Below are 11,255 nucleotides of genomic sequence, written 5' to 3'. Positions count from 1 at the left end.
TCCATTGTTTTAGTTTTTTTTCCTATTATGGAAGCCAATGGCTACAGTAAAACTGTTTGATTACCAACATTCTTCAAAATATCTTCTTTTGTGTTCAACAGAAGAAAGAAACACATACAGGTTTGGAACAACTTGAGGATGAGTAAGTGATGACAAAATGTTCATTTTTGGCAGAACTATCCCTTTAACAGCTATAGTCTCCATCCACTTTCATTGTATGGAAAAGAGCTGCTTGGACATTTTGCAAAAAAACAAAACAAAATCGAACTTTTATTCCACAGAAACATGAAAACCGGCTTTCAAACGACATAAGGGTGAGTAAATGATTTTTAATTTATGGGTAGACTATCCCTTTAAATTTCAATCTACATTCGCGCTACTTTTTGGGCAGCTAGTCCCCATCCACTTCCATTGTATAGACTTTTATCTCCAAATGACAAATGATCTCCCTAGAAGAAAGAAATCGATATGGATTGTGAACAACGTGATGGTGAGTAAACGATGACAGAATTTTAATTTAGTCTCACCTCAAAACTTTTACACACAGCGTCGATTTAGCGATCGCACTACGACAGGCCGCCGTCAGGGGGCGCTACAACGATGGAAAAATAACGGCCTAGACTAGTCTAGAGGAAGGGGAGAGGCGAATTTACCATCCAATGATATCAGACCAGAAATGATGCTGCTGCTCGCACTTTCGGTAAATATAGAAAGGAGGAAAGGACGTGCACGCACTGAAAAGCTAGGTCAAGGTTTTGAAAAAGAACATAAGCTTTAAATAGATCCACAGAACCCACGGGACGTCACGCAAATGCACGGATCAGCATACCTGTACAGTTTTTCTGCCTGCTGTTTTTAAAGGATCCACTAGATCAGCTGCAGCGGATATAATGATGCAGGAAGCCTCTCTCCCGCTGCTCTATATGCTGAAAACAACAGTGCAAAGGCAGTGACAGCCGAGCTCGAGCTCTAGTGTGGTTTAACCAGTCCTGTCACTTCCTCTTTGACGTGTGCATGTTTTGGGCTGTCAGTTCAGTTGTACGTTCTTATTTTAAAACCACAGGACTTTATATTTACTTGCATGGAGGACAGTGTTGGCCTGCTTTCCTGTTTTATTTAGTCGGATGAACCGGTAGCCAGCTGCTTGCTTCTACACAGCGCGAGGAAATTGCGTTGCAGCGACCGGCAGACACCTCGACCTGCAGCGGGGATGTGTGTGAGCTGAAGCCGCCGGATATTGATGGCCACGTCGCTCTGATAAGAGCCGATTTGAGCTAAAACTCCCCGCCGAAGGTAAGAAAAAACAAAGCGCGCGAAATATCTGTTCGCGCGGTTGTCACATTTGAAATGTAATTCTTAACGTTCATTATTTTGATTTTAACGGTCGCTTGCGAGTAAGCTAGTCACACGGCCTTCATTCGTGACCAAAATAGATAATTAAACGCCATAAATCCTGATTTTTCTTAAACGGATTGCCCTATTTAAACGAACCATTTGGGAGCTATAATGAGATTAATGTATGTGAGTCTTAAAGGGGTTAATTAATTGTGGAAGAGATTATTGTATTATTTAGATGCTGTAATTTTAGTCTTATCTTCAGTCTTTTACAGTTGTCTAGATTAGATGGGATTCATAAATTGGCCAATCTTCACGGTAGCATGAATAGTTAATGAAGGTTATCGCTGGCCAGTCAAATCACTTATCAGAGTTTGATATGTAGTCAAACTCCTGGTACGTTACCTGTAATAATTAACTATTCAGTTTCTTGAGTTCACATTGAGTTTATTTATATGTTCGTGGATAGTTGGCAAGATATCTTTAAAGTGCCTTACTTATTTCTATTTCTGTGTCATTTATAGATGGGCATGGAAATGGATCATTTTTGCCTAATTGAATTACCTCAGGAAACCTGGTTATGAGATATATAATTTTGTTATTGGGGTGTTGAATTTGTGACCTCTTACTGACGGTCCATCAAAGTTAATTAGCTTTTAGAGATAACCTACCTGGTTGAAGAAGATTAGTGATGTTTACAAGTGACATCCACTGTACATCCATATAGCCTAACAGATGAATACCTAATATAAGTGATTCTGTGCTGGAAATAAGTGATATAACTTTTTTTTATGTCAAGATTTTTGATTCACAGTTAACACTGTTCCCACAGTCAGGAAAAAAACTTCTTATGGTGGGAAGGTGGCCTTTTAAGGCCAGGAAAGGCCAGTTACATTTCTGTTTTGAATACATTGTTGAAATTAAGCTAAGCTCTAAAGTAACTTATTAGATATTAATTTGTTTTTGTAAAGATCAATTCTGCAGTATGATTTTCTTAATGTGAGAAAACAGTCTCAAAAGGCTGGTCATATAAATGGCACAGACATGACACTATTTCTGTGTGCATGTCCTTTTAATAATTGTCCATTTTTGGGCGGTTGTTTCCTTGATGACCTTGTTTGTCTTGGTCTGTTGGATACCAAAAGTTAATCAAATGTTAGAAATAACTTACATGGTTAAAGATTAGAAAACCCTCATGGTTTTGTTGCTCAGACTGAGGCAAAAAGAGTTTGTGTAAAACATAGTTTTGGATATAGCTTGGCTTAATCCGTCTAGCATCCATCCATCCGTATCTATCTATCTATCTATCTATCTATCTATCTATCCGTATGTCTATCTATCCATGTCCATCCATCCATCTATCCATCCAGTGGTTGATTCTACATTTTTTACATTTGATCCCCAGTCCTAAATTTGTGGTTCCATCCTCGATCATGTCTTTGATTAATAAACATATCGAACACAGTCCTGCATCATCCAGTAATAATTTCAGTCTTGTCAAGATAATTGGGACGTTCTTCATGTCTCAATTGCAGGGTCACAATTATCTTGTCATGGAATTGTTAATTTTAGCTGCTATTCCACTTCGGAGCCTTCGCGCAGGACACTCCCTTTCGCTAACAACCTACATTTTTAGTTAGCGAGACCTCATAGTTTGCCATGTTCTTTTCAAGCACATCGATGGAGGGGAAAAAATGCTTCCCTGTATCTAATTATCTTGCCAAAATGATTAGGTTTGTCCTTAATGAATCCTGTTATGAAGCAGCCATCGTAGAAAGAATGAGTCAGAGTATTGATTGCCTCCCCCCCTCCGCCCCGGCCGGAGAACGCTTGCTAATGGCTGTAGCTCTGGCAGGGATGTATGGGTGGACGATGGCGAGGCAGGCCGCTGCCAGGCTCATGACAGCATGCCGATATGACCCCGACACCGTCAGCTGCGGGTTGTTGCCACACCGGAAAGAGAGGGAAGCCAAACAACGGGCCGACACTACACAGTTGCACCTTGTTATTTATAGCCACATAGTAAACACTGAAATGTATTCCCTCCAAACAAGGCAACCGAGGGGCCACAAAGCTGCTACCAAACATACGTGTGTTCATAATATGGGCCAGGAAGTTGGTCACCCATTGTGTTATTACTGTGAAAGAGCCTGTTCTGTGCTTTCGTAACAATGGCTTTTTTTCTTTTTCTTGTGTAAAATGTTACCATGGTTTGAGACATTTTATATCATGATAACTGGGTATATTACAATATAGTTATCTTTGCTGGAAAATAAACCTAAAAATGTTATATATACATAAAATGTTTTTTGATAATCGCCTGAATTGAATACTTTAAATATACTTTAATACCCGAAAAGATGACAAATGCATGTCTGGTAGCAAATCAAAGCAGTATAATATAGCTTTGCACAAAACAGTAGACTTTTAAACTAATATGATATAACAATGTGCTATGTCTGAAGCCAATGTAAAGTATCTAGCTTATATATGAACACATGTAATTGCACATAAGTTGATTTTTAGGTTAATTGTATTTATTTTTTCATTGTTCAATACATGTTCATTTTATAATTACAACCATAAACAACCTATCTTTAAACCGTGTCTACACAAAAGGACAATTTTCACCTGAGATTTGGAGCCAAATTACAGGGGGCAAAAATGACTTTAGAAAGATGGCAGGATCAGAGATCGGTAGGTCTGTAGGTTGAATCTGTTGACTTTTCAGTGACAGTTCAAAAATAGGAAAAAGCACTTATTGTGTTTTTTGCCCCGAGTTTGCATGCCTGTAACTCGAGAAGTATTAGGCATTGACGCTTGCTTACAGATCTACCACAGGCTCAGCTCCCTCCTACTTTCACTCGCTCCTACGAATCTACATCCCTACCAGAAGCCTACGATCGGTCAATGAGCGACGGCTCGTGGTTCAATCACAGAGAACCAACAAAATCACTTTCCAGAACCTTCTCATTCACGGCTCCATGCTGGTGGAATGATCTCCCCACCCTCATCCGGAATGCAGAATCCCTGACAACATTCAAGACAACTGAAAACTCAGTTTCCGTGAGCTCTTAACCTGATAAGAATTTTATTTTATTTCCTTTTCCTTAAATCATCCCTTGTCTGGCTTATGCTACTCTGAGCAATACCGTCTGCTAAATTACTAAATGTAAAGTATTAAAGATATCTTAATATCCTTTTAGATTCTGGTTCTTACATTTTTTTTTTAATATCTTCATTTTAAAGGCCTTATATGGTTCAATCCTAGAGATATGGAGATTGTGTTCATACGCGTGATATGACTGACAGTCGTTGGTGTACAGTGGAATCTGTTAACCTGTGTAACAGTAGCACTTTTCCCTCGAGCGGACAGAGAGTGTAACAGAGACGCTCGACCCTCTCATCTCCAGACACTATATCTCTCAGGTGAGACCATTAATAAATGAAGTGTGTAGGTTTATGTGCGAGCGCTTTGTATCATGTTTAGTATAGCTTGTTCCGGATCTCCTCGAGTATTTTTGTGGGGGGAGAATCATCTCATCAGTCATTCTGGTATTGATGCGTTCTGTTCTATTTCTTGCTGGATTTTCTTGGCAAACGTTTCCACTGGGCACCACTGGTATCTCCGCTTCCACATATACCCCTTGTGCTCGGTAATAAGCGTACAGTAGCAGGAAATGTGTTGGTGTTGGCAGAAGAGCTGTGTGGGCATATGCTTGGGTGTTTTTATATAACTTGCGGAAAGTTACAAATAACCATACCATCTCCATCGACATCTCTATTCCCTGTTCTGCTCATTAGTCAGCTCAGCTGATCTGGAAGAGTTGATTCCCGCAGTCCACAAGAGGAACGGCATCTGTTTTAGATGGCTAGGATGAGGACCCGTAACCCGACAGAGTGATCATGGGATCTTAATGGAATAGTTCACCAAAAAATGAAAACTACTCGACCTCATGTCTTATCGAACTTGATTATTTTTTTCTATGGAACACAAAAGGAGAATTTTGTGCATTATATTTCAAGTCTTTTGAAGTCACGTGATAGTTTTGCGTGATGAATTGAAATATTATTGACCTAAAATCCGCAGCTCTCAAAGCTAATATTAATTCCTTATCATGGCTTTGAATTAGGGCTGCACGATTATGACAAAAGTCATAATTGTCGATTATTCCCTTGAAATTGTAATTAAATTACGATTATCACAATTTACATTGAATGATGTTTTGAATAGTTTGGTCTTGGGACCCACATGTTATTACTGTGAAAGAGCCTGTTCTGTGCTTTCGTAAAACAATGACTTTTTTTCTTTTCTTGGGTAAAATGTTACCATGGTTTGAGACATTTTATATCACGATAACTGGGTATATTACAATATAGTTATCTTTGCTGGAAAATCAACCCAAAAATGTTATATATTACATAAAAATGAAGAAATAATATTTTTTGATAATCGGCTGAATTGAATACTTTAAATATACATTAATACTTGAAAAGATGACAAATGCCGTAACCCGACACAAACACCACAGTCATTTAAAAATATACAAAATAACTAATAAGTGGCATTTTGGGGTTATGGAAACAACAGTTACCACGGTGATACTACAATACTTAAAAGAACCGTTAAAGTGAGTGCCGGCTACGAGCGCAGTATAACTGACAGGACATGAAATTTCGTTTGTCTGAGGTGAGAGACTTTTTTATTTAGTATCAAGTTATGAAAATAACGATAGAAGCCCGAGTCAGGCTATATGTCAGTGTTATTATTCTATCGTTATTTAGATCCTGACAACATCTCATCTGACCGCAGATAATGAATATGGACAAAGCGTTTTTTTTTCTAATTTAAAACGTAACGACGTTGCATGCTTGTAGTTTATTTTGCGCTTTATATGTAGTGAAGCGATATACAGCGCGCTCCGCCGCATTTGCGCGTATAATTGAAGAGTGCGCGCTACCGCAGTGTATAGCGGCTGACTGGACAAGAAAATCAGTTTTTCTGAGCTGAGAGACTTTTTATTTCAATGTACAGTGTATTTCAGGGTTCTCTGAAGTAGTTGTGGTTCGCCTCTCACAACGTAACATGCTCTAAACACACCACGCAGAATAATGTAAGTGGCTTTTTTTGTTGTTGTAACGTTAATTGCGGTTTTGAACGATTACGTAATCGTGGCATCCGTAATCGTAATCGCGATTAGAAATTCGATTAATTGTTCAGCCCTACTTTGAATATGGTGTCAAAGTCATATGAATTACTTTAATAGTATTTTTGTCACATTTGCACTGCCTGTGTTAAGTGCATTATTTATATTGCAATACCCATAAATGAAAACATAACTTAATTTATTAATATTTCTTTATATTTTTTATTTGTAATTTTATTACAACAAAACATCACAGAAACACTGAGACTGGGTAAGATGCACGTAAATTGTTGCTTCCAACATTGTTGAAATTCACAACTGTACTTCGGTTTCATTGCGGGGACACCGCCTTCACCTGCTATGTCTATCGGCTCGCTTTCGGGTTGAACTTTACGCGATTGCGCAACTGGGTTATAGGTTGCCAGGTTGAGATGACAAACGGGTTGAAATTGTATATGGTGTGTGTGTGTGAATATAATGCATTTAATTCAAGAGCTGGCAACTGGTCAACATTAGACAAACATATTGGTCCGATTATTCATAAAGGAGTTGGGGCCATGCAAATTACGGGAGTTTCCCGGGAGAAATAACAAACCGGGAGGGGTCCGGGAGATGGGGCTAAAAAATGGGAGAAACCCGGGAAAAACGGGAGTGTTGACAGGTATGGCTTGGATTGATGTGGGCGAGTAGCCTAAATAATGACTGAATTTCATTTGAGGGTGAACTCTCCCTTCAAACACATCAGAAGCCTCTGTGTGTTGAAATGTTACCATCCGCTGACCTCGTCCCAATTTCACAAATGGAAAAGTTGCATGGACCATCCCCAAGCGATATTGCGCTCATGCTGCTTGTGACGGCAAAGCCAAACGTCAGTGTCTTTTGAAATTTTAATAGTGTTTGTCCGCCCCACTTACAGTAATAGACTTGGAAAGGCAATAACACTGAAAGGACCACTCTATTAGTACAGACTTACCTGTTTCAACCTCTTTTGTGACATCAGTACTTCAGGTTTTTGTTTGTGTGCGGGCAATAGCCGTTCTCCACAAAGCAGAGCGCTATTATTAATGAATGCAATCAGGAAATGGCCAGTTGGTCTTAATAGGTTCCTAATCTTGGTAACAAATGGGTCCGTGGTTGTGTGGTTTGTGCCATTATGAGCTCTGAACATAGCGAGAAGAAACTGTACATTTCTCACTTTTTTGCACTTGGATGGACACTAATGGTATTGGGGTGTGTGTTCACGCCCACTGTGACTTTGATTGATGGTGTCGCCTCCACTGAACTTAAAGAACTGACTAATAAATATATGCTGCTGTAGACGATATATATTTAATATATTCTTTTTGCTGACAATGTAAAATGAATCAACATTGTAAATATTGCTTTGATTTTAATGTACTTTTAAGACCATTAAGTGCTAACACTTTAAAATAAGGTTTTATTTGTTAACATTAGTGAACTACATTAGTTAACATGAACTAACAATGGAAAATATTCACACAAAAAAATTTTTGCGATTGACAAATGTTTTTAGAATTTTTTTTATTTAAACAATTTTCCATGAATCATTGTAAACTATTCATTTCAAATTATTGATTTAAAAAAAAGGAAGTTTTTGTCATATCGCAAAAAAGTCCCTGTTTGACATTTTTCATGTATTAAAATGTTTCTGTAGCATATCTAATTTTTTTACAGTTTTAATGTTAGTTAAAGTTAGAATTGACATAGTTCAAGATGTCTGTTTTAATGATTCAGAACTAGGGCAGCACGACACAGGAATTTTGTTTTTCAAAACATTTTGTTTTTCTGCAATATATATTTCGATATGAAAAGAGTTTCACCAGATGAACAGCTCTGTTTGAAAAGAGTGAATAATTCTAGAATGATTGGGGTGATAATAAACATTATTATCTAATAAACATATTACAAGCAAAGATAAATACAATAGAATGAAATAAACAGTGCTTTAGCATATGTTTTTCAGGTAAGTATAACAGTATTCAGGTACAGACATTGCATTGTTATTTTACATTTGATTATTTATAGTCTTCACTGTATAAATTTAAATATAATTAATATAACTAATTGATCAGTGTTCGGAGCAGCTGGCCTGTACGGATTACGGATCAACTACGATCCCTATACAAAATTCAAAACTCTGATTCAATGATACATAAATATAAATATTGATATACATATTTAATATCGCCAAAAAGCTGAAAATAGTCCTCAGGTGGCATTTTTGTCTCTCTTACAGGGGTGGTGTGGCGCAATGGATAAGACACATGCCTTTGGTGTGAGAGACCCGGGTTCGAATCCACTGTGAGACACCAATGTGTCCCTGAGCAAGACACTTAACCCCTAGTTGCTCCAGAGGCGTGCGACCTCTGACATATATAGCAATTGTAAGTCGCTTTGGATAAAAGCGTCAGCTAAATGAATAAATGTAAATGTAATGTAAATGTCTTACACAAAATCTGTCAACAAATTCTGATCCACAATCACAATTTTCTTCAATAGTTGTTTTAAACTTATTGTATGCGCATGAGTTTGTAGATTGAGTCTATTTTGTTTTCGTGTGAGGTTTGTGTTTAATCTCCTGGCTGTAAAATGATACTCAAAATCAAACACCTGATGCAGCATTCAACAGTGCGGTCGATTTCTCAAGCCTCAAGTTATGCTAATTTCACATAAAAATCAATGCCAGCCCAAGTCCTTCTGTTCTACAAACTGATTTTTCATATTTGCTCTGCCTTTTGAATATTTACACGTAGCTTAATGTCGAAACTGGCATGTTGCATCAGAACTGCAGTATTTCCATTTATGGTTTTCATCATTACCAGCTAATTGAAGCCAGAAACGCTAGCTGGTGATTCTGACTTTGATTAGCTACATTGCTGCTAGTGTCTGTGGTGAGGTTTTTGGCAGCAAAGTTCCTCTCCGAGTTCGTATCTGATAGGGTACCAGGACCAGTGGAATTTTCCCTCCACCGCACACGGGTCGCTTACGCCATCAGCCTCTTCATCATTCTGTCGAAACAGCCTTGTACCTCACTTGCTAAGCGATTTGCATTTTATTGTGAGGTTTTTACATTTGCATTTGTTATCACAGCAGGTATTTGCAACGCAAAGCAATGCAGAAGGAGAATGAAGGGGCTGAGGAAAGATTGCCATTCAATTTTGTGCTTAGCATTAGCGTAGGTTTAAAATGATATGTTCCTCAGTATACAGGTGTCATATTTGCATATATTAATCCCTATTAGTGCTTGACTTGAGTTTGGGAGATTTTCTTTAGTTCATATGTGTTTGGTTGCATTTGTAATGTCACAGTGTTTTTGCATTTTCCCTCCTAGCCACGTTATTTGTTCCTCCCCATTACCCAACAGCATATCAGCAGTCACATCAGCTATCCACCTTATGAAACTCATGCATTATACCCCGAGCCCCCTAATGTGCTCCGCCAACACCAGCGACGTACCATCTCAGACTCCCGGCGGAAGCCGTTTTCTCAATAGGTTTCATTTTTCCAGCGACCGGACCCTAAAAAGGCTTTTTAATAGCTCAGAGTAGAAGCTCTGCATGAGATGAGTGGCTGACGATTATCTGAGCTCAAATCCCCGTGAGGTGAGTGATTTATTACAATAATTTAAAGAAACGAGTGAGCACGGAGGCGAGCCACTATCAGCTGGCCCGCTCTATAAATAAACTGCCTTTTCTCATCATCCGCCCCTCACGTCAAGGGTTTGTTTGCGCTTCCCTCTTCCTCCATTTATTCATGTGTCTCGTGTAGCGGCGCGTTGTCTCCGACTTATTTGCCTCTAATTTTATCTGAAGCAGAAGAGACTTCGGATGTTCTGATAAGAATTTTATGGTGTTTTCAAAAAAGCTTCGTTGGAAGCAAAGCACGTCGCCCTTGTGTGCGATTAGTGTGAAGGAAACACTTTGGAATGGATTATTCTGTTTTGGCAGCGATGCACAGTATCCTTGCAAAAGTATTGCACTTTACATACGAAATCATACTTTGTTTTCTTTTTTTGGGGGGATTTTAAAGCAACAATATGTAAGATTTTTGTAAAAAAAATATCCAAAAATCATTTGCACAGTGATATATTTCCTGCAGTTGTGTACTTAAAATATCCCAAGAGTTCCCAAAGATTTTTAATTTCAGAGAAATTCCCATTTTAAATAATGGCTCGTCCCTGTCGCCCTGTCCCACTTGTCGCCTGTCAATGACGTGATATCCGCGTTATCCCTGGTTTCCGCTTGTACTGCCATGGTAACCATGGCGACAGACGTGGACAACTGCGTTACTCTAGCGGCACGAGCAACTAAAGCACAAAGAATCGACAACATTCTATAATGTTTTCATTATAATGTTATGTAGGCAAGGCAAGTTTATTTTGTTCTGTTTATAATAGGGCTGCACAATATATCGAAATTATCGCAATATCGCAAATGTATAAATCGCAATATGCATATCGCAACGGCTTGCAATAACTGGGGTCATGAACAAAAGACAAAGAGAAAATCCCTTACTGCTCGACTTTAATAAGATTCAGTATATATTTAATTCATACAGTGAAAACTAAGCAGTGTTTTATTTTTACATTTGATTATTCAGTTTTTTTACTACAGTAAAACACTGCTGTTCACTTTCAGAAGTTGTTGGGATGTTTTCTTGTCACAAAAAGAATGTGAAACTTTAAATTTTAAATATATTTTAAAGATAATTAAGTTTATTTCACACACTTTAAGCATTATCGCATCACATATC

General features: G+C 38.2%; 1 protein-coding gene across 4 annotated transcripts in view; it reads left to right on the top strand.

The window, feature by feature from the left end:
* The first annotated feature begins 605 nt into the window (after nucleotides 1-605).
* The window catches only part of pitpnm2 (phosphatidylinositol transfer protein, membrane-associated 2), a 61,518-nt gene continuing 50,868 nt past the window's right edge, over nucleotides 606-11,255 (top strand). The window contains exon 1 of one of the 4 annotated variants that reach the window (XM_079861200.1): nucleotides 606-1,293. The gene's annotated coding sequence lies outside the window, so the exon portion shown is untranslated. The remainder of the gene's footprint in view (nucleotides 1,294-11,255) is intronic. The other 3 variants (XM_079861203.1, XM_079861204.1, XM_079861206.1) reach the window with 3 other exon arrangements.

Source organism: Squalius cephalus, assembly GCF_949319135.1.
Source record: "Squalius cephalus genome assembly, chromosome: 24".
Classification (NCBI taxonomy): Eukaryota; Metazoa; Chordata; class Actinopteri; order Cypriniformes; family Leuciscidae; genus Squalius; species Squalius cephalus.
The sequence above is the reverse complement of the archived record's forward strand: the minus strand, read 5'-3'. Positions and strand labels throughout refer to the sequence as shown.